Genomic DNA, 23,564 nt, shown 5'->3' on the forward strand with positions numbered 1-23,564 from the left:
TGGTAGGACATTCACACCTTCTTGCAGCTGAACACCTCCTCTCCCACTTATGATCATATGCAGATTGATTTTCGAAAATTTTCTTTCATGTTTTCTAGCAATTAATGATGGACATTTAGACCTTCTTGCAGCTGAATACCTCCGCTCCCGCTTTTGATCATACATTGTCAGGCATTCAAACCTTGTCTTACAAACTTTAGTCAAACATTCACACCTTTTTGCAGCCGAACACAGTTTTTTTCAGCCGATTTTGGGCATTCGAACCTTTTCATACCCACTTTTTACCAACTATGGTTGGACATTCAAACCTTCTTGTAGCCGAACACATCCAGTCCTGCTTTTGATGATGTATGTTCAGGCATTCGAACCTTTTCTTACCCGCTTTTTACAAACTATGCTCGGACATTCAAACCTTCTTGTAGCCGAACACATCCACTCCTGCTTTTGATGATGTATGGTTGGGCATTCGAACCTACTTGTTGCCCGCTTTTCATTAATTATGGGTGGACATTCACACCTTGTCGCAGCCAAACACCTCCGCTCCCTGTTTTGATCATGTATGGTTGGACATTCGCACCTTTTCTCACCCGCTTTTTGCAAACTATGGTCGGCCATTCACAGCTTCCTCTCCACCATACTTCTATGGTGGGATATTCACACCCACTTGCATCCGAAGACCTCCGCCCCCACTTTTGTTGATATTTAGTCGGTCATTCGCACCTTACCCACTTTTGGCAAACTATGGCCTTCTTGCAGCCAAAAACCTCTGATCTCGCTTTTGATGATGTAAGGTTGGGCATTCAGACCTTGCTTCACCTGCTTTTCACCAAATATAGTCGGACATTCACACCTTCTTGCAGCCGAACACTTCCGCTCCACCTTTTAGTTTTCTATGGGGCATTCACACCTTTTTTTTCACCGCATTTTATAAAAACACCACAGGAACACCGTATTGAGGCTTTGTTCTGACCGCTCATTCGGTGTCGCGTTTCTTTCAAGCAATTCTCCTGGTTAGCCCGCACTCGGCTCGCTCCCAGAACCGTGTTAAAGTCTACTTCGCATTCACTCTCTTTTCTCAGCAGACTAAAAGAAAGTTTCATCTTGGGCTCCCTGAAACTTCCATCCTGCACCGCTGTTTGCTTTTTCACAAGAGCAGAGGAGAGCGCACCGTTCCCAGGGGCACTACAGTACCGGGTCGATGCTTGGAGTGAACGGAGCAAGCTCCTTTTTCAACTCCTATTGATACAAATCCATTTAATATGTAGTCCTCGCATAGAGGACACATCAGACATTAAACTAATAAGAACAGATACTACACTTGATCTTAGCCAAAAGGCCGAGAAGCGATAACTGTCCACTGGTTCACGTCCGAGGGCCCTTCCTGGCACAATGCGCACTTGTAGCGGTGTTCTTTTTATGGCCATAGTGTCACTTTGCACCTCGGCCCACCCGCTGCACTGAGCACTCTTCAGCCCTTTTAAATGGTATAACTTTACACTACCGCACGCTCCAGCAAGCACCATTCAAGCAACAACTTTGCACTCCAGCTTCGAACATTGGCACAGTCGCAACAAGTAAGGCGACTCTACTCAGAGAAGTCACTCTGCACAGTAACAAGATTTCTTTTGCACAGACAGAAAGGGCTTCATCCGCAAAGGTAAAGCCTGCCAAAAATAGAAACAACTCATTAGTGCTGCTCAACGTTGTACTTTGCAGTAAAACAAAGAGCAAATCTAAAGATTCAGGAATCCCAGAAAATGATTACTTCCATGAGTTCTTCACGATTTCGGATTTTGCTATAAAATGAATTCCTTCACTCAAACTAAATTAAAACTGCTAAACCGCTAATCTGTTACATGCAAGGCAGATGTCAAATTCACCGAAATAGGATCTAAGGGTATTTGGCCAATCGAGCTGTAGCAGCTTCGGTAAAAGAGTATAAGTTGAAGAGTTTGTGAATAAAGGTGTGCGCACACATAGTGAGTTGTAGGAAAATAGGCAGGGAGCAATGCCGGCTGGGGTATAGGTTCTTGTATGTTGTCTGACTGTTTGATTTGAATGTGTTGTGTAAGTGTCCTGTTGAATGTTACATGTTTGGGCTTTGACACGCTTCACTGTGGTTGTTAACTGTGTGGTGTGTCCTGAAATGTTATATGTTTGGGCTGTGTGACATGCTTAATGCTTTTCAGTAGCAACCCACTTATTCATATATAGCAACTGACAACATAAGAAGTCCGGACATACTTTGATAGTAGTTGTAGAAGTATCCTTATTGATAATAGATAAACTAATTCATAGTGATAGAACAGTAGATGAACAGGTGCCTGCACATGTCTCATGAAAATAAAATGGGTGTATGATTGCTGACGGCAGAGCAATACTGCCAAACTTATGAGTTCTTGTGGCAAACTTGATTCAGTGTCTTGACGTGTATACGCTGTTTCGCTGACTTGTCACAAGAAACAAAGTGTGTTTGATAAGATCCGACCATTTTATTACGGGAGGATCAGTATGTATGGATTCTGATGTGACTGATAAACTCATTCGTATCTTAAGCATAATCTAATACGTGAGACAACGCCCTGGCACACAATCAAAAAAAAAAAAAAGAGAGAGCCTTTCTGATTTGTTGTGTGTGCTCACAGTGCAGAGTGTAGAGAAAAGAGAGAAAAGAAAGCCGTTTTGGTGTCACGGGTGTTGTGACTTACACACACACATTTCTGAATTGAGAAAGGAAATTATTTTAGAGGAAGCACTAGAGTTTAGATCCCACATTTGTTGATAGGCATTCATTTAATTTTTCTTTTAATCAGTTTTAAAGTGAATACTAACTGAGAAATGAAAAAGGTGAAGAGTTTAGAAGCTTGGTTCAAGAGCAAAACTTGGTTTATGATCAGCTGAGTCTCTAAACAGAACAGCAAAGGGCTTCATCGAACATTTAAAAAAGATTCAGATTGTTAGAATATCCAGAATTTATAGGAATGGTGGTGATTACTCTTATTTTCTAGAATGGAAATAACTGCACCATGTCTGTTTTATGAATTTAAGGGGCTAAAAAGTTTTGTTCTCGTTTTTCTATGATTAACCGAATGTATGTGAGAGTCCAAACAGACAGAAGGGTTACGGCCGAGCGCTGGACCTTCCAAAAAAGATGAGACAGGCTGGACCCGTGCCATACTAGTTAAGGCCTGCCTGTGGATAACAGGTTCTTTAAACTCTCACACACACAAACTCACACACGTTCGCACACATACACCCATACACACACACATTCTTGAACTTGCTGCAAGATTAAACCTTTGCATTAACTGACTCCAGCAACTCTGAGTCTCATTGAGAGACTTTTCTCAACAATTGGGTCCTCAAACCAGATCTCAACGTTTTTTCCGCTGTCCAGGGTCGGAGCTGAAACCGTGCACGGGGGAGTCCAGTACTCCTAATGAAAGACCCCCTGCTGAATTGCGGTAATTAGGGGCCAGTCTCCACTGAAAGGGGGAAAAAGGGACGAGATCGTACTTTTGAATCAATGGCCAGAAGCCATTGGCAGTGCAGGCATCAACAATAATGGTGTTATTTCACCCATTAACACTTAAGGTACCTCATGCAGTGGCTGTGATATGGTTACTTAACAAAATATCTTTACCAGACATCTCTCCTACATAACAGTTCTTCTTTCACAGCCACACCTTGTTGTCGAGAGATGTGCTACACTTAATCCATCCACACTGCTACCTACCCCACAGATGGAAAGCCAGAAATAACCATCAGTGTTTTACCCAGGCCAGACTTAACTGATATACGTTATGAAAATGCAGAAATAACTATATTTATTCAACAGATCAAGGAAAAAAACCCTGATGGCACAAATGCTACAGGATTTGCAGTAGTAACAGAAACTGAAGTTTTCTTAAAACAACCACTACCAAAAAATTACTCTGTTCAAGCAGTCGAATTGGTAGCTTTAACTGAAGCTTGTAAATTAAATAACAAAAAGGTTGTTAACGTTTACACTGACAGTCAGTATGCCTTCTCAACTGTACACGTGTTAACACAGCATTGGAAAAACAGGTATGTTGACATCCACAGCTAAATGTATAAACTACAAATATTTTAGCATTATTAGATGTTATTCAATTGCCATCTACAATAGACTCATATGAATGACCGGAAGGAAAACCATACTGCCAAAGAATTTGTTTAAATATGCTGCAGTATTGAGCCACGGACCATGTCATGTCTCAACAGGAGGGATGGAAGCAATAATGAACCAGGTTTTTACAGCATATGGTTTTACTAATTATTAAAAACATTTTTTTAGAATAAATAAATGAATAAAGTTTTGTCTAGCAGGTCAAATATGTGCAAAATACATTCCACAGGGCAATCTAAGACCAAAACGAAGATAATTCCCTAAGCCAGTGTATCTTTTTCAACATATTTGTTTGGATTTCATTATTTCATTATTTTGTAGATTTCATTGAACTAAATTAATGTTAAGGGAAACGATTCTGCTCAGTGACAACAGAGGTTTTTACCAAATGGTCTGAAATATTTCCATGTGCACAAGCAGATGCACTCTCAGTAGCAAAATCACGCGTAAAATAACTCATTTCTAGATTTGAAATTCCTGAAAAGATCTTCAGTGATAATTTGACACACTTTGTAAACAATGTCATCTCACTGATGGCAAAGAACTTAAAATAGACCTTAGAAACCACTGTGATATAGAAGGTTTCGCTAACACATTGGAATTGTTTTACTATTTACATATGCATGTGCAGTGAAGAATTGCTTGCTGCTGATAAATGCAAAGAAGAACAGCTTACACATAAATGCTCACATATAGGCTGCTGAATGCAATGAAGACCTGCTTATCCAGTAAAGTTCAATGTCAATGTGTAATATTCAATTAGGATTTGCAAAACAGTGAAGTTAAACAATGAATGGGTCCATAGTCGGTATGAGAAGACTACAGGAATATTTACCTGGGTGTACGTTCAAACAGAGATGAGAAAATTGCGATAAATTATTGTTTGTTTGTTTGTTAGTATGTATATGAATGTTATGTGTATAAACTGTGTTGAGTTGTAGTTACTCAGTAGTGTCTCAGTGAAACAACCGACGGGGGAAGCCTTGCGGTGACAACAAAAGCAGTGTTTTACTGATCAGTCAAGTTGCTCCAGTGTACTCCATACAAACTGGTTGGCTACTGAAGGGATAGAAAATGGGGAATACTTGTTTTAAAGCAAACAAGGAATTAGATGGGAAAAATACATGTTTTAACGGGACCCAGACAATATTAAATACTCAGACAGATGGGAGAAGAAGTGTAGTTTTGTAGGAAATCACAAAATTATTACATAAAATGAGTGAAATCAATTGAAGAATGCCTTTCTGAAGAGCTGTTTACCACAGATGAGCAGCTTTGCGACCAAGCACATTGTAGATCGCTTTACTGCCAAAATGATCTAGTTTAATGGATTGGTTTAGACATTTATAACAGCATTTTAAGAACAAAGAGAGAAACAAAAAGGGACAACGCTTCATGGTGGAAGGTGATGTATAAATAACTGTGTATATGATGAAGGAGAGACCATTTGAGCAGCACAGCCATTTCGCAGCACAGGGACAGCAGTTAAAGTTAAAGGATCTCCCATGTGGTATCACCTGTCACACTGTGTCAAGGCATCAAAAGAAGAAAAAACCACCAAACTCAAGGACAAAGAGACGAAGACTCCGGTGAACGAGGAGAGAGGACTTACAAACCAGAAATACAAAAGGATGCTCGATATCAAGATCCAGAAGAAGAGGCTAACAATGCCACGAACACTTACGATGCTGGGAATGATGCCAGCAATGAACAGAGAAGAAGATTCAGTGTCATCAATCTGCAACACGTGCCTCTAATGAGGGGGTGAATATAGAATCCTCAACGATTACAACGTCTCTGGGAACTGTGACAACAACAAGGTTTAAACCATTTTGATATATATTGTAACCTATTGGCTAAGGAATAGTGCTGAAAATGAGGTAAATCTAATCCACCACTGTCCTTGGTCTTCTGTAGGGTTTTTAAACTAATACGTGGTGGTTTGTTTTTCCAAAGAAATTTGGAGATGCATGAATCTAGTGACTTAAACCAAGTAGCAGATGGTTTTATGGGGATCATTGAGAACAAATAGTTAACTTTTGGTAGTATCATCATTTTAATGGTTGTAACTCTCCCCATAAGTGATATAGGTAAGGACTTCCAACGAGAGAGATCGTCCTCTACTCTCTTTACTAATTGCACATAATCCATCTGTACTTATCAGTTTAATATGTGATACGTCTATGCAAGGACTACATATTAAATGGATTTTTATCAATAGGAGTTGAAAAAGGAGCTTGCTCCGTTCACTCCAAGCATCGACCCGGTACTGCAGTGCCGCTGGGAACGGTGCGCTCTCCTCTGCTCTTGTGAAAAAGCTAACAGCGGTGCAGGATGGAAGTTTCTTTTAGTCTGCTGAGAAAAGAGAGTGAATGCGAAGTAGACTTTAACACGGCCCTGGGAGCGAGCCGAGTGCGGGCTAACCAGGAGAAATGCTTGAAAGAAACGCGACACCGAATGAGCGGTCAGAACAAAGCCTCAATACGGTGTTCCTGTGGTGTTTTTATAAAATGCGGTGAAAATAAAGGTGTGAATGCCCCATAGAAAACTAAAAGGTGGAGCGGAAGTGTTCGGCTGCAAGAAGGTGTGAATGTCCGACTATATTTGGTGAAAAGCAGGTGAAGCAAGGTCTGAATGCCCAACCTTACATCATCAAAAGCGAGATCAGAGGTTTTTGGCTGCAAGAAGGCCATAGTTTGCCAAAAGCGGGTAAGGTGCGAATGACCGACTAAATATCAACAAAAGTGGGGGCGGAGGTCTTCGGATGCAAGTGGGTGTGAATATCCCACCATACAAGTATGGTGGAGAGGAAGCTGTGAATGGCCGACCATAGTTTGCAAAAAGCGGGTGAGAAAAGGTGCGAATGTCCAACCATACATGATCGAAACAGGGTGTTTGGCTGCGACAAGGTGTGAATGTCCACCCATAATTAATGAAAAGCGGGCAACAAGTAGGTTCGAATGCCATACCATACATCATCAAAAGCAGGAGTGGATGTGTTCGGCTACAAGAAGGTTTGAATGTCCGAGCATAGTTTGTAAAAAGCGGGTAAGAAAAGGTTCGAATGCCCGAACATACACCATCAAAAGAGGGAGCGGAGGTGTTCCGCTGTAAGACGGTGTGAATGTCCGACCATAGTTGGTAAAAAGTGGGTATGAAAAGGTGCGAATGCCCAAATTCGGCTGCAAAAAACTGTGTTCGGCTGCAAAAAGGTGTGAATGTTCGACTAAAGTTTGTAAAAAGCGGGTAAGACAAGGTGCGAATGCCTGACAATGTATGATCAAAAGCGGGAGCGGAGGTGTTCAGCTGCAAGAAGGTCTAAATGTCCATAATTAATTGCTAGAAAACATGAAAGAAAATTTTCGAAAATCAATCCGCACATGATCATAAGTGGGAGAGGAGGTGTTCAGCTGCAAGAAGGTGTGAATATCCTACCATAATTGCTGAAAAATGTGTTAGAAACGGTAAGAATCCCGGACCATACATCATCAAAAGCTAGAGAGGTGGTGTTCGGCTACAAGTAGGTGTGAATGTCTGACTAAAGTTCAAATATATTAACAAAAGCGGGAGGAGAGGTCTTCGGATGAGTGGTTGAGAATTTCCAACCATAATCTATAAAATGCGGTGAAAAAAAAGGTGTGATAGAAACCTAAAAGGTGGAGCGGAAGTGTTCGGCTGCAAGAAGGTGTGAATGTCCATCTATAGTTGGTGAAAAGCAGGAAAAGCAAGGTCTGAATGCCCAATCTTACATCATCAAAAGCGAGATCAGAGGTGTTTGGCGGCAAGAAAACAGGTAAGGTGTGAATGACCGACTAAATATCAACAAAAGTGGGGGCGGAGATCTTCGGATGCAAGTGGGTGTGAATTTCCCACCATACAAGTATGGTGGAGAGGAAGCTGTGAATGGCCGACCATAGTTTGCAAAAAGCGGGTGAGAAAAGGTGCGAATGTCCAACCATACATGATCAAAAGAGGGAGCGGAGGTGTTTGGCTGTGACAAGGTGTGAATGTCCACCCATAATTAATGAAAAGCGGGCAACAAGTAGGTTCGAATGCCCAACCATACATCAACAAAAGCAGGAGTGGATGTGTTTGGATACAAGAAGGTTTGAATGTCCGAGCATAGTTTGTAAAAAGCGGGTAAGAAAAGGTGCGAATGCCCGACAAAGTATGATCAAAAGAGGGAGTGGAGGTTTTCGGCTACAAGGTTTGAATGTACGACCATAGTTTGTAAAAAGCGGGTAAGTAAAGGTGCGAATGCCCGAACATACACCATCAAAAGAGGGAGCGGAGGTGTTTCACTGCAAGAAGGTGTGAATGTCCGAGCATAGTTTGTAAAAAGTGGGTAAGAAAAGGTTCGAATGCCAGAACATACACCATCAAAAGAGGGAGCGGAGGTGTTCCGCTGTAAGAAGGTGTGAATGTCCGACCATAGTTGGTAAAAAGCGGGTAAGAAAAGGCTAAAATACCCAACTCTACACAATCAATAGCGGGAGCGGAGTTGTTCGGCTAAAAGAAGGTATGAAAGTCCGACCATGGTTTGTAAAAAGCGGGTAAGAAAAGGTTCGAATGCCAAAATATACACCATCAAAAGCGGAAGCCGAGGTGTTCGGCTGCAAGTAGGTGTGAATGTCAGATCATAATTTGTAAAAAGCTGATGAGAAAGGTGTGAATGACCAACAATAATTGCTGAAAAATGTGTTAGAAAAGGTAAGAATGCCGGACCATTCATCATCAAAAGCGGGAGAAGAGGTGTTCGGCTGCAAGAAGCTGTGAATGTCCAGCCATAATAACTCAAAAACGGGTAAGAAAAGGTAGTATTGCCAGACCATAAATGATCAAAACAGGGAGCGGAGGTGTTCCGCTGTAAGAAGGTGTGAATGTCCCACCATAATTGGTAAAAAGCGGGTAAGAAAAGGTTAAAATACCCGACTGTACACAATCAATAGCGGGAGCGGAGTTGTTTGGCTACTAAAAGGTGTGAAAGTCCGACCATGGTTTGTAAAAAGCGGGTAAGAAAAGTTGCGAATGCCGGACAATGTATGATCAAAAGAGGGAACGGAGGTTTTCGGCTGCAAGAAGGTCTAAATGTCCAACCATAATTTGTAAAAACCGGGGAAGAAAAGGCTCGGAAGCCCGACTATACACCATCAAAAGCGGGAGCGGAGGTGTTCAGCTGCAAGAAGGTCTGAATGTCCATCAATAATTGCTAGAAAACATGAAAAAAAATGTTCGAATATCCAACCGCACATGATCATAAGTGGGAGAGGAGGTGTTCAGCTGCAAGAAGGTGTGAATGTCCACCCATAATTCCTCAAAAATGGGTAAAAAAAAAAGGTGCGAATGCCCAACCATACATCATCAAAAGCAGGACTGGATGTGTTCGGCTACAAGAAGGTTTGAATGTCCGAGCATAGTTTGTAAAAAGCGGGTAAGAAAAGGTTCGAATGCCCGAACCTACACCATCAAAAGAGGGAGCGGAGGTGTTCCGCCATAAGAAGGTGTGAATGTCCGACCGTAGTTGGTAAAAAGCGGGTAAGAAAAGGTTAAAATACCCGACTGTACACAATCAATAGCGGGAAGGGATGTGTTCGGCTACAAGAAAGTGTGAAAGTCCAACCATGTTTTGTAAAAAGTGGTTTAGAAAAGGTGCGAATGCCCGACAATGTATGATCAAAAGAGGGAGCGGAGGTTTTCGGCTGCAAGAAGGTCTGAATGTCCAACCATAATTTGTAAAAACCGGGGAAGAAAAGGCTCGAAAGCCCGACTATACATCATCAAAAGCGGGAGCGGAGGTGTTCAGCTGCAAGAAGGTCTCAATGTCCATCAATAATTGCTAGAAAACATGAAAGAAAATTTTCGAATATCAAACCGCACATGATCATATGCGGGAGAGGAGGTGTTCAGCTGCAAGATGGTGTGAATGTCCACCCATAATTCCTGAAAAATGGGTAAAAAAAAGGTGCGAATGCCCAACCATACAACATCAAAAGCAGGTGTGAATGTCAGATCATAATTTGCAAAAACCTGATGAGAAATGGTGAGAATGCCCGACTATACACCATCAAATGCGGGAGCGGAGGTTTTCGGCTGTGAGTAGGTGTGAATGTCCGACCATACTTGCTGAAAAATATGACAAAGCAGTTTTCACTTGGTTTGAGTGAAGGAATTCATTTTCTATCAAAATCCGAAATTGTGTAGAACTCGTGGAAATAAGTTTATTCTCGGATTCCTAAAGGTTTAGTGTTGTTCTTTGGTATACTGCAAAGTAATACTTTCTATTTTGTTGAAACCCATTCAGACATGGATAAATATGAAGGACAAAGCAGTTTTAACTTGGTTTGAGTGAAGGAATTCATTTTATATCAAAATCCAAAATTGTGTAGAACTGGTGAAAAGAAGCTTATTCTCGGATTCCTAAAGGTTTAGTGTTGTTCGTTGGTATACTGCAAAGTAATACTTTCTTTTTTGTTGAAACCTATTCAGACATGGATAAATATTAAGGACAAAGCAGTTTTAACTTGGTTTGAGTGAAGGAATTAATTTTATATCAAAATCCGAAATTGTGTAGAACTGGTGATAAGAAGCTTATTTTCGGATTTCTAAAGGTTTAGTGTTGTTCTTTGGTATACTGCAAAGTAATACTTTCTTTTTTGTTGAAACCTATTCAGACATGGATAAATATGAAGGACAAAAGCAGTTTTAACTTGGTTTGAGTGAACGAATTCATTTTATATCAAAATCCGAAATTGTGTAGAACTCGTCAATCGACGCTTATTCTCGGATTCCTGAAAAGGTTTAGAGTTGTTCTTTCCTATCCTGCAAAGTACAACGTTCTTTTTTGTTTAAAGCTATTTAGACATGAATAAATATGAAGGACAAAGCAGTTTTAACTTGGTTTGAGTGAAGGCATTCATTTTATATCAAAATCCGAAATTGTGTAGAACTCGTGAAAAGAAGATTATTCTCGGATTCCTAAAGGTTTAGTGTTGTTCTTTCCTATCCTGCAAAGTACAACGTTCTTTTTTGTTTAAAGCTATTATGACATGGATAAATATGAAGGACAAAGCAGTTTTAACTTAATCGGTTTCAACAAAATAGAAAGTATTACTTTGCAGTATACCAAAGAACAACACTAAACCTTTAGGAATCCGAGAATAAACTTATTTCCACGAGTTCTACACAATTTCGGATTTTGATATAAAATGAATTCCTTCACTCAAACCAAGTTAAAACTGCTTTTTCCTTGATATTTATCCATGTCTGAATCGGTTTCAACAAAATAAAAAGTATTACTTTGCAGTATACCAAAGAACAACACTAAACCTTTAGGAATCCGAGAATAAACTTATTTCCACTAGTTCTACACAATTTCGGATTTCTATATAAAATGAAATCCTTCACTCAAACCAAGTGAAAACTGCTTTGTCATATTTTTCAGCAAGTATGGTCGGACATTCACACCTACTCACAGCCGAACACCTCCGCTCCCGCATTTGATGGTGTATAGTCGGGCATTCTCACCATTTCTCATCAGGTTTTTGCAAATTATGATCTGATATTCACACCTGCTTTTGATGATGTATGGTTGGGCATTCGCACCTTTTTTTACCCATTTTTCAGGAATTATGGGTGGACATTCACACCTTCTTGCAGCTGAACACCTCCTCTCCCGCATATGATCATGTGCGGTTTGATATTCGAAAATTTTCTTTCATGTTTTTTAGCAATTATTGATGGACATTGAGACCTTCTTGCAGCTGAACACCTCTGCTCCCGCTTTTGATGGTGTATAGTCGGGCTTCCGAGCCTTTTCTTCCCCGGTTTTTACAAATTATGGTTGGACATTCAGGCCTTCTTGCAGCCGAAAACCTCCGCTCCCTCTTTTGATCATACATTGTCGGGCATTCACACCTTTTCTTAACCGCTTTTTACAAAACATGGTCGGACTTTCACACCTTCTTGTAGCCGAACACATCCCTTCCCGCTATTGATTGTGTACAGACGGCCATTTTAACCTTTTCTTACCCGCTTTTTACCAACTACGGTCGGACATTCACACCTTCTTATGGCTGAACACCTCCGCTCCCTCTTTTGATGGTGTATATTCGGGCATTCGAACCTTTTCTTACCCGCTTTTAACAAACTATGCTCGGACATTCAAACCTTGTAGCCGAACACATCCAGTCCTGCTTTTGATGATGTATGGTTGGGCATTCGCACCTTTTTTTTTACCCATTTTTGAGGAATTATGGGTGGATATTCACACCTTCTTGCAGCTAAACACCTCCGCTCCCACTTATGATCATGTGCGGTTTGATATTCGAAAATTTTCTTTCATGTTTTCTAGCAATTATTGATGGACATTCAGACCTTCTTGCAGCTGAACCCCTCTGCCCCCGCTTTTGATGGTGTATAGTCGGGCTTTCGAGCCTTTTCTTCCCCGGTTTTTACAAATTATGGTTGGACATTCAGACCTTCTTTTAGCCGAAAACCTCCGCTCCCTCTTTTGATCATACATTGTGGGGCATTCGCACCTTTTCTTACCCGCTATTTACAAAACATGGTCGGACTTTCACACCTTCTTGTAGCCGAACACATTCGCTCCCGCTATTGATTGTGTACAGTCGGGTATTTTAACCTTTTCTTACCCACTTTTTAGCAACTACGGTCGGACATTCACACCTTCTTATGGCGGAACACCTCCGCTCCCTCTTTTGATTGTGTATGTTCGGGCATTCAAACCTTTTCTTACCCGCCTTTTACAAACTATGGTCGGACATTCAAACCTTCTTGTGGCCGAACACATCCACTTCTGCTTGTGATGATGTATAGTTGGGCATTCACACCTTTTCTTACCCATTTCTCAGTAATTATTGGTGGACATTCAGACCTTCTTGCAGCTGAACACCTCTGCTCCCGCTTTTGATGGTGTATAGTCGGGCTTTCGAGGCTTTTCTTCAACGGTGTTTACAAATTATGGTTGGAAATTCAGACCTTGCAGCCGAACACCTCCGCTCCCTCTTTTGATCATACATTGTCGGGCATTCGCACCTTGTCTTACCCGCGTTTTACAAACCATGGTCGGACTTTCACACCTTCTTGTAGCCGAACAACTCCGCTCCCGCTATTGATTGTGTACAGTCGGGTATTTTAACCTTTTCTTACCCGCTTTTTACCAATTATGGTCGGACATTCACACCGTCTTACAGCGGAACACCTCCGCTCCCAAATTTGTTGGTGTATGTTCGAGCATTCGAACTTTTTCTTACCCACTTTTTACAAGCTATGGTCGGACATTCAAACCTTCTTGTAGCAGAACACATCCACTTCTTCTTTTGATGATGTATGGTTGGGCATTCGCACCTTTTCTTACCCATTTTTCAGGAATTATGGGTGGAAATTCACACCTACTTGCAGTCGAACAGCTCTGCTCCCACTTTTGATTATGTTTGGTTGGATATTCGAACCTTTTCTTAACTGCTTTTTACAAACTTTGGTCGGACGTTCACACCTTCATTCAGCCGAACACCTCCGCTTCCGCTTATGATGGTATATATTCGGGCATTCGAACCTTTTCTTACCCGCTTTTTACCAACTATGGTCGGACATTCGCACCATCTTACAGCGGAACACCTCCGCTCCCTCTTTTGATGGTGTATTTTCGGGCATTCGCACCTTTTCTTACCCGCTTTTTACAAACTATGGTTGGACATTCAAACCTTCTTGTAGCCGAAAACCTCCACTCCCTCTTTTGATCATACATTGTCGGGCATTCGCACCTTTTCTTACCCGCTTTTTACAAACTATGCTCGGACATTCAAACCTTCTTGTAGCCAAACACATCCACTCCTGCTTTTGTTGATGTATGGTTGGGCATTCGAACCTACTTGTTGCCCGCTTTTCATTAATTATGGGTGGACATTCACACCTACTTGCAGCCGAACACCTCGGCTTCCGCTTTTGATGGTGTGTATTTTTGCATTCGAACCTTTTCTTACCCGCTTTTTACAAACCATGGTCGGACTTTCACACCTTCTTTTAGCCGAACAACTCCGCTCCCGCTATTGATTGTGTAGAGTCGAGTATTTTAACCTTTTCTTACCCGCTTTTTACCAACTATGGTCGGACATTCACACCTTCTTACAGCGGAAAACCTCCGCTCCCTCTTTTGATGGTGTATGTTCTGGCATTCGAACCTTTTCTTACCCACTTTTTACAAACTATGGTCGGACATTCACACCTTCTTGCAGCGAAACACCTCCGCTCCCTCTTTTGATTGTGTATGTTCGGGCATTCAAACCTTTTCTTACCCGCCTTTTACAAACTATGGTCGGACATTCAAACCTTCTTGTGGCCGAACACATCCACTTCTGCTTGTGATGATGTATAGTTGGGCATTCACACCTTTTCTTACCCATTTCTCAGTAATTATTGGTGGACATTCAGACCTTCTTGCAGCTGAACACCTCTGCTCCCACTTTTGATGGTGTATAGTCGGGCTTTCGAGGCTTTTCTTCAACGGTGTTTACAAATTATGGTTGGAAATTCAGACCTTGCAGCCGAACACCTCCGCTCCCTCTTTTGATCATACATTGTCGGGCATTCGCACCTTGTCTTACCCGCGTTTTACAAACCATGGTCGGACTTTCACACCTTCTTGTAGCCGAACAACTCCGCTCCCGCTATTGATTGTGTACAGTCGGGTATTTTAACCTTTTCTTACCCGCTTTTTACCAATTATGGTCGGACATTCACACCGTCTTACAGCGGAACACCTCCGCTCCCAAATTTGATGGTGTATGTTCGAGCATTCGAACTTTTTCTTACCCACTTTTTACAAGCTATGGTCGGACATTCAAACCTTCTTGTGGCAGAACACATCCACTTCTTCTTTTGATGATGTATGGTTGGGCATTCGCACCTTTTCTTACCCATTTTTCAGGAATTATGGGTGGAAATTCACACCTACTTGCAGTCGAACAGCTCTGCTCCCACTTTTGATTATGTTTGGTTAGATATTCAAACCTTTTCTTAACTGCTATTTACAAACTTTGGTCGGACGTTCACACCTTCTTGCAGCCGAACACCTCCGCTTCCGCTTATAATGGTATATATTCGGGCATTCGAACCTTTTCTTACCCGCTTTTTACCAACTATGGTCGGACATTCGCACCATCTTACAGCGGAACACCTCTGCTCCCTCTTTTGATGGTGTATTTTCGGGCATTCGCACCTTTTCTTACCCGCTTTTTACAAACTATGGTTGGACATTCAAACCTTCTTGTAGCCAAACACATCCACTCCTGCTTTTGTTGATGTATGGTTGGGCATTCGAACCTACTTGTTGCCCGCTTTTCATTAATTATGGGTGGACATTCAGACCTACTTGCAGCCGAACACCTCGGCTTCCGCTTTTGATGGTGTATATTTTTGCATTCGAACCTTTTCTTACCCGCTTTTTACAAACCATGGTCGGACTTTCACATCTTCTTTTAGCCGAACAACTCCGCTCCCGCTATTGATTGTGTAGAGTCGGGTATTTTAACCTTTTCTTACCCGCTTTTTACCAACTATGGTTGGACATTCACACCTTCTTACAGCGGAACACCTCCGCTCCCTCTTTTGATGGTGTATGTTCGGGCATTCGAACCTTTTCTTACCCGCTTTTTACAAACTATGCTCGGACATTCACACCTTCTTGCAGCGAAACACCTCCGCTCCCTCTTTTGATTGTGTATGTTCGGGCATTCAAACCTTTTCTTACCCGCCTTTTACAAACTATGGTCGGACATTCAAACCTTCTTGTGGCCGAACACATCCACTTCTGCTTTTGATGATGTATAGTTGGGCATTCACACCTCTTCTTACCCATTTTTCAGTAATTATTGGTGGACATTCAGACCTTCTTGCAGCTGAACACCTCTGCTCCCGCTTTTGATGGTGTATAGTCGGGCTTTCGAGGCTTTTCTTCAACGGTGTTTACAAATTATGGTTGGAAATTCAGACCTTGCAGCCGAACACCTCCGCTCCCTCTTTTGATCATACATTGTCGGACATTCGCACCTTGTCTTACCCGCGTTTTACAAACCATGGTCGGACATTCACAGCTTCCTCTCCACCATACTTGTATGGTGGGATATTCACACCCACCTGCATCCAAAGACCTCCGCCCCCACTTTTGTTGATATTTAGTCGGTCATTCACACCTTACCCGTTTTCTTGCAGCCAAACACCTCTGATCTCGCTTTTGATGATGTAAGATTGGGCATTCAGACCTTGCTTTTCCTGCTTTTCACCAACTATAGACGGACATTCACACCTTCTTGCAGCCGAACACTTCCGCTCCACCTTTTAGGTTTCTATCACACCTTTTTTTTCACCGCATTTTATAGATTATGGTTGGAAATTCTCAACCACTCATCCGAAGACCTCTCCTCCCGCTTTTGTTAATATATTTGAACTTTGGTCAGACATTCACACCTACTTGCAGCCGAACACCACCTCTCTAGCTTTTGATGATGTATGGTCCGGCATTCTTACCGTTTCTAACACATTTTTCAGCAATTATGGTAGGACATTCACACCTTCTTGCAGCTGAACACCTCCTCTCCCACTTATGATCATGTGCAGATTGATTTTCGAAAATTTTCTTTCATGTTTTCTAGCAATTAATGATGGACATTTAGACCTTCTTGCAGCTGAATACCTCCGCTCCCGCTTTTGATCATACATTGTCAGGCATTCGAACCTTGTCTTACAAACTTTAGTCAAACATTCACACCTTTTTGCAGCCGAACACAGTTTTTTTCAGCCGAACTTGGGCATTCGAACCTTTTCATACCCACTTTTTACCAACTATGGTCGGACATTCAAACCTTCTTGTAGCCGAACACATCCAGTCCTAATTTTGATGATGTATGTTCAGGCATTCGAACCTTTTCTTACCAGCTTTTTACAAACTATGCTCGGACATTCAAACCTTCTTGTAGCCGAACACATCCACTCCTGCTTTTGATGATGTATGGTATGGCAATCGAACCTACTTGTTGCCCGCTTTTCATTAATTATGGGTGGACATTCACACCTTGTCGCAGCCAAACACCTCCGCTCCCTGTTTTGATCATGTATGGTTGGACATTCGCACCTTTTCTCACCCGCTTTTTGCAAACTATGGTCGGCCATTCACAGCTTCCTCTCCACCATACTTCTATGGTGGGATATTCACACCCACTTGCATCCGAAGACCTCCGCCCCCACTTTTGTTGATATTTAGTCGGTCATTCGCACCTTACCCACTTTTGGCAAACTATGGCCTTCTTGCAGCCAAAAACCTCTGATCTCGCTTTTGATGATGTAAGGTTGGGCATTCAGACCTTGCTTCACCTGCTTTTCACCAAATATAGTCGGACATTCACACCTTCTTGCAGCCGAACACTTCCGCTCCACCTTTTAGTTTTCTATGGGGCATTCACACCTTTTTTTTCACCGCATTTTATAAAAACACCACAGGAACACCGTATTGAGGCTTTGTTCTGACCGCTCATTCGGTGTCGCGTTTCTTTCAAGCAATTCGCCTGGTTAGCCCGCACTCGGCTCGCTCCCAGAGCCGTGTTAAAGTCTACTGCGCATTCACTCTCTTTTCTCAGCAGACTAAAAGAAAGTTTCATCTTGGGCTCCCTGAAACCTCCATCCTGCACCGCTGTTTGCTTTTTCACAAGAGCAGAGGAGAGCGCACCGTTCCCAGGGGCACTACAGTACCGGGTCGATGCTTGGAGTGAACGGAGCAAGCTCCTTTTTCAACTCCTATTGATACAAATCCATTTAATATGTAGTCCTCGCATAGAGGACACATCAGACATTAAACTGATAAGAACAGATACTACACTTGATCTTAGCCAAAAGGCCGAGAAGCGATAACTGTCCACTGGTTCACGTCCGAGGGCCCTTCCTGGCACAATGCGCACTTGTAGCGGTGTTCTTTTTATGGCCATAGTGTCACTTTGCACCTCGGCCCACCCGCTGCACTGAGCACTCTTCAGCCCTTTTAAATGGTATAACTTTACACTACCGCACGCTCCAGCGAGCACCATTCAAGCAACAACTTTGCACTCCAGCTTCGAACATTGGCACAGTCGCAACAAGTAAGGCGACTCTACTCAGAGAAGTCACTCTGCACAGTAACAAGATTTCTTTTGCACAGACAGAAAGGGCTTCATCCGCAAAGGTAAAGCCTGCCAAAAATAGAAACAACTCATTAGTGCTGCTCAACGTTGTACTTTGCAGTAAAAGAAAGAGCAAATCTAAAGATTCAGGAATCCGAGAATAAGCTTACTTCCATGAGTTCTTCACGATTTCGGATTTTGCTATAAAATGAATTCCTTCACTCAAACTAAATTAAAACTGCTAAACCGCTAATCTGTTACATGCAAGGCAGATGTCAAATTCACCGAAATAGGATCTAAGGGTATTTGGCCAATCGAGCTGTAGCAGCTTCGGTAAAAGAGTATAAGTTGAAGAGTTTGTGAATAAAGGTGTGCGCACACATAGTGAGTTGTAGGAAAATAGGCAGGGAGCAATGCCGGCTGGGGTATAGGTTCTTGTATGTTGTCTGACTGTTTGATTTGAATGTGTTGTGTAAGTGTCCTGTTGAATGTTACATGTTTGGGCTTTGACACGCTTCACTGTGGTTGTTAACTGTGTGGTGTGTCCTGAAATGTTATATGTTTGGGCTGTGTGACATGCTTAATGCTTTTCAGTAGCAACCCACTTATTCATATATAGCAACTGACAACATAAGAAGTCCGGACATACTTTGATAGTAGTTGTAGAAGTATCCTTATTGATAATAGATAAACTAATTCATAGTGATAGAACAGTAGATGAACAGGTGCCTGCACATGTCTCATGAAAATAAAATGGGTGTATGATTGCTGACGGCAGAGCAATACTGCCAAACTTATGAGTTCTTGTGGCAAACTTGATTCAGTGTCTTGACGTGTATACGCTGTTTCGCTGACTTGTCACAAGAAACAAAGTGTGTTTGATAAGATCCGACCATTTTATTACGGGAGGATCAGTATGTATGGATTCTGATGTGACTGATAAACTCATTCGTATCTTAAGCATAATCTAATACGTGAGACAACGCCCTGGCACACAATCAAAAAAAAAAAAAAGAGAGAGCCTTTCTGATTTGTTGTGTGTAATCACAGTGCAGAGTGTAGAGAAAAGAGAGAAAAGAAAGCCGTTTTGGTGTCACGGGTGTTGTGACTTACACACACACATTTCTGAATTGAGAAAGGAAATTATTTTAGAGGAAGCACTAGAGTTTAGATCCCACATTTGTTGATAGGCATTCATTTAATTTTTCTTTCAATCAGTTTTAAAGTGAATACTAACTGAGAAATGAAAAAGGTGAAGAGTTTAGAAGCTTGGTTCAAGAGCAAAACTTGGTTTATGATCAGCTGAGTCTCTAAACAGAACAGCAAAGGGCTTCATCGAACATTTAAAAAAGATTCAGATTGTTAGAATATCCAGAATTTATAGGAATGGTGGTGATTACTCTTATTTTCTACAATGGAAATAACTGCACCATGTCTGTTTTATGAATTTAAGGGGCTAAAAAGTTTTGTTCTCGTTTTTCTATGATTAACCGAATGTATGTGAGAGTCCAAACAGACAGAAGGGTTACGGCCGAGCGCTGGACCTTCCAAAAAAGATGAGACAGGCTGGACCCGTGCCATACTAGTTAAGGCCTGCCTGTGGATTACAGGTTCTTTAAACTCTCACACACACAAACTCACACACGTTCGCACACATACACCCATACACACACACATTCTTGAACTTGCTGCAAGATTAAACCTTTGCATTAACTGACTCCAGCAACTCTGAGTCTCATTGAGAGACTTTTCTCAACAATTGGGTCCTCAAACCAGATCTCAACGTTTTTTCCGCTGTCCAGGGTCGGAGCTGAAACCGTGCACGGGGGAGTCCAGTACTCCTAATGAAAGACCCCCTGCTGAATTGCGGTAATTAGGGGCCAGTGTCCACTGAAAGGGGAAAAAGGGACGAGATCGTACTTTTGAATCAATGGCCAGAAGCCATTGGCAGTGCAGGCATCAACAATAATGATGTTATTTCACCCATTAACACTTAAGGTACCTCATGCAGTGGCTGTGATATGGTTACTTAACAAAATATCTTTACCAGACATCTCTCCTACATAACAGTTCTTCTTTCACAGCCACACCTTGTTGTCGAGAGATGTGCTACACTTAATCCATTCACACTGCTACCTACCCCACAGATGGAAAGCCTCATGATTGCATGTCAGAAATAACCATCAGTGTTTTACCCAGGCCAGACTTAACTGATATACATTATGAAAATGCAGAAATAACTATATTTATTCAACAGATCAAAGAAAAAAACCCTGATGGCACAAATGCTACAGGATTTGCAGTAGTAACAGAAACTGAAGTTTTCTTAAAACAACCACTACCAAAAAATTACTCTGTTCAAGCAGTCGAATTGGTAGCTTTAACTGAAGCTTGTAAATTAAATAACAAAAAGGTTGTTAACGTTTACACTGACAGTCAGTATGCCTTCTCAACTGTACATGTGTTAACACAGCATTGGAAAAACAGGTATGTTGACATCCACAGCTAAATGTATAAACTACAAATATTTTAGCATTATTAGATGTTATTCAATTGCCATCTACAATAGACTCGTATGAATGACCGGAAGGAAAACCATACTGCCAAAGAATTTGTTTAAATATGCTGCAGTATTGAGCCACGGACCATGTCATGTCTCAACAGGAGGGATGGAAGCAATAATGAACCAGGTTTTTACAGCATATGGTTTTACTAATTATTAAAAACATTTTTTTAGAATAAATAAATGAATAAAGTTTTGTCTAGCAGGTCAAATATGTGCAAAATACATTCCACAGGGCAATCTAAGACCAAAACGAAGATAATTCCCTAAGCCAGTGTATCTTTTTCAACATATTTGTTTGGATTTCATTATTTCATTATTTTGTAGATTTCATTGAACTAAATTAATGTTAAGGGAAATGATTCTGCTCAGTGACAACAGAGGTTTTTACCAAATGGTCTGAAATATTTCCATGTGCACAAGCAGATGCACTCTCAGTAGCAAAATCACGCGTAAAATAACTAATTTCTAGATTTGAAATTCCTGAAAAGATCTTCAGTGATAATTTGACACACTTTGTAAACAATGTCATCTCACTGATGGCAAAGAACTTAAAATAGACCTTAGAAACCACTGTGATATAGAAGGTTTCGCTAACACATTGGAATTGTTTTACTATTTACATATGCATGTGCAGTGAAGAATTGCTTGCTGCTGATAAATGCAAAGAAGAACAGCTTACACATAAATGCTCACATATAGGCTGCTGAATGCAATGAAGACCTGCTTATCCAGTAAAGTTCAATGTCAATGTGTAATATTCAATTAGGATTTGCAAAACAGTGAAGTTAAACAATGAATGGGTCCATAGTCGGTATGAGAAGACTACAGGAATATTTACCTGGGTGTACGTTCAAACAGAGATGAGAAAATTGCGATAAATTATTGTTTGTTTGTTTGTTAGTATGTATATGAATGTTATGTGTATAAACTGTGTTGAGTTGTAGTTACTCAGTAGTGTCTCAGTGAAACAACCGACGGGGGAAGCCTTGCGTTGACAACAAAAGCAGTGTTTTACTGATCAGTCAAGTTGCTCCAGTGTACTCCATACAAACTGGTTGGCTACTGAAGGGATAGAAAATGGGGAATACTTGTTTTAAAGCAAACAAGGAATTAGATGGGAAAAATACATGTTTTAACGGGACCCAGACAATATTAAATACTCAGACAGATGGGAGAAGAAGTGTAGTTTTGTAGGAAATCACAAAATTATTACATAAAATGAGTGAAATCAATTGAAGAATGCCTTTCTGAAGAGCTGTTTACCACAGATGAGCAGCTTTGCGACCAAGCACATTGTAGATCGCTTTACTGCCACCTCTTCTTACCCATTTTTCAGTAATTTTTGGTGGACATTCAGACCTTCTTGCAGCTGAACACCTCTGCTCCCGCTTTTGATGGTGTATAGTCGGGCTTTCGAGGCTTTTCTTCAACGGTGTTTACAAATTATGGTTGGAAATTCAGACCTTGCAGCCGAACACCTCCGCTCCCTCTTTTGATCATACATTGTCGGACATTCGCACCTTGTCTTACCCGCTTTTTACAAACCATGGTCGGACATTCACAGCTTCCTCTCCACCATACTTGTATGGTGGGATATTCACACCCACTTGCATCCGAAGACCTCCGCCCCCACTTTTGTTGATATTTAGTCGGTCGTTCACACCTTACCCGTTTTCTTGCAGCCAAACACCTCTGATCTCGCTTTTGATGATGTAAGATTGGGCATTCAGACCTTGCTTTTCCTGCTTTTCACCAACTATAGACGGACATTCACACCTTCTTGCAGCCGAACACTTCCGCTCCCACTTATGATCATGTGCAGATTGATTTTCGAAAATTTTCTTTCATGTTTTCTAGCAATTAATGATGGACATTCAAACCTTCTTGTAGCAGAACACATCCACTTCTTCTTTTGATGATGTATGGTTGGGCATTCGCACCTTTTCTTACCCATTTTTCAGGAATTATGGGTGGATATTCACACCTACTTGCAGTCGAACAGCTCTGCTCCCACTTTTGATTATGTTTGGTTGGATATTCGAACCTTTTCTTAACTGCTTTTTACAAACTTTGGTCGGACGTTCACACCTTCTTGCAGCCGAACACCTCCGCTTCCGCTTTTGATGGTATATATTCGGGCATTCGAACCTTTTCTTACCCACTTTTTACCAACTATGGTCGGACATTCACACCGTCTTTCAAGTGTAACACCTCCGCTCCCTCTTTTGATGGTGTATGTTCGGGATTTCGCACCTTTTCTTACCCGCTTTTTACAAACTATGGTCGTACATTCAAACCTTGTAGCCGAAAACCTCCACTCCCTCTTTTGATCATACTTTGTCGGGCATTCGCACCTTTTCTTACCCGCTTTTTACAAACTATGCTCGGACATTCAAACCTTCTTGTAGCCAAACACATCCATTCCTGCTTTTGTTGATGTATGGTTGGGCATTCGAACCTACTTGTTGCCCGCTTTTCATTAATTATGGGTGGACATTCACACCTTGTCACAGCCAAACACCTCCGCTCCCTGTTTTGATCATGTATGGTTGGACATTCGCACCTTTTCTCACCCGCTTTTTGCAAACTATGGTCGGCCATTCACAGCTTCCTCTCCACCATACTTGTATGGTGGGATATTCACACCCACTTGCATCCGAAGATCTCCGCCCCCACTTTTGTT

At 41.5% G+C, this 23,564-nt stretch overlaps 2 non-coding genes and 1 pseudogene across 2 annotated transcripts; 1 reads left to right on the forward strand and 2 right to left on the reverse strand.

The window, feature by feature from the left end:
* Window positions 1–1,157: 1,157 nt before the first annotated feature.
* On the reverse strand, window positions 1,158–1,348 carry LOC140288110 (U2 spliceosomal RNA). Its single transcript, XR_011912006.1, has one exon. It is a non-coding gene; the product is annotated as a U2 spliceosomal RNA (small nuclear RNA).
* A 4,925-nt stretch (window positions 1,349–6,273) lies between these two features.
* LOC140288111 (U2 spliceosomal RNA) lies at window positions 6,274–6,450 on the forward strand (annotated as a pseudogene).
* An 11,427-nt stretch (window positions 6,451–17,877) lies between these two features.
* Window positions 17,878–18,068, reverse strand: LOC140288109 (U2 spliceosomal RNA). The gene has a single exon (XR_011912005.1). It is a non-coding gene; the product is annotated as a U2 spliceosomal RNA (small nuclear RNA).
* Window positions 18,069–23,564: the final 5,496 nt, after the last annotated feature.

This window comes from Leuresthes tenuis, unplaced genomic scaffold (genome assembly GCF_036924035.1).
Source record: "Leuresthes tenuis unplaced genomic scaffold, fLeuTen1.0.hap1 SCAF_231, whole genome shotgun sequence".
NCBI lineage: Eukaryota > Metazoa > Chordata > Actinopteri > Atheriniformes > Atherinopsidae > Leuresthes > Leuresthes tenuis.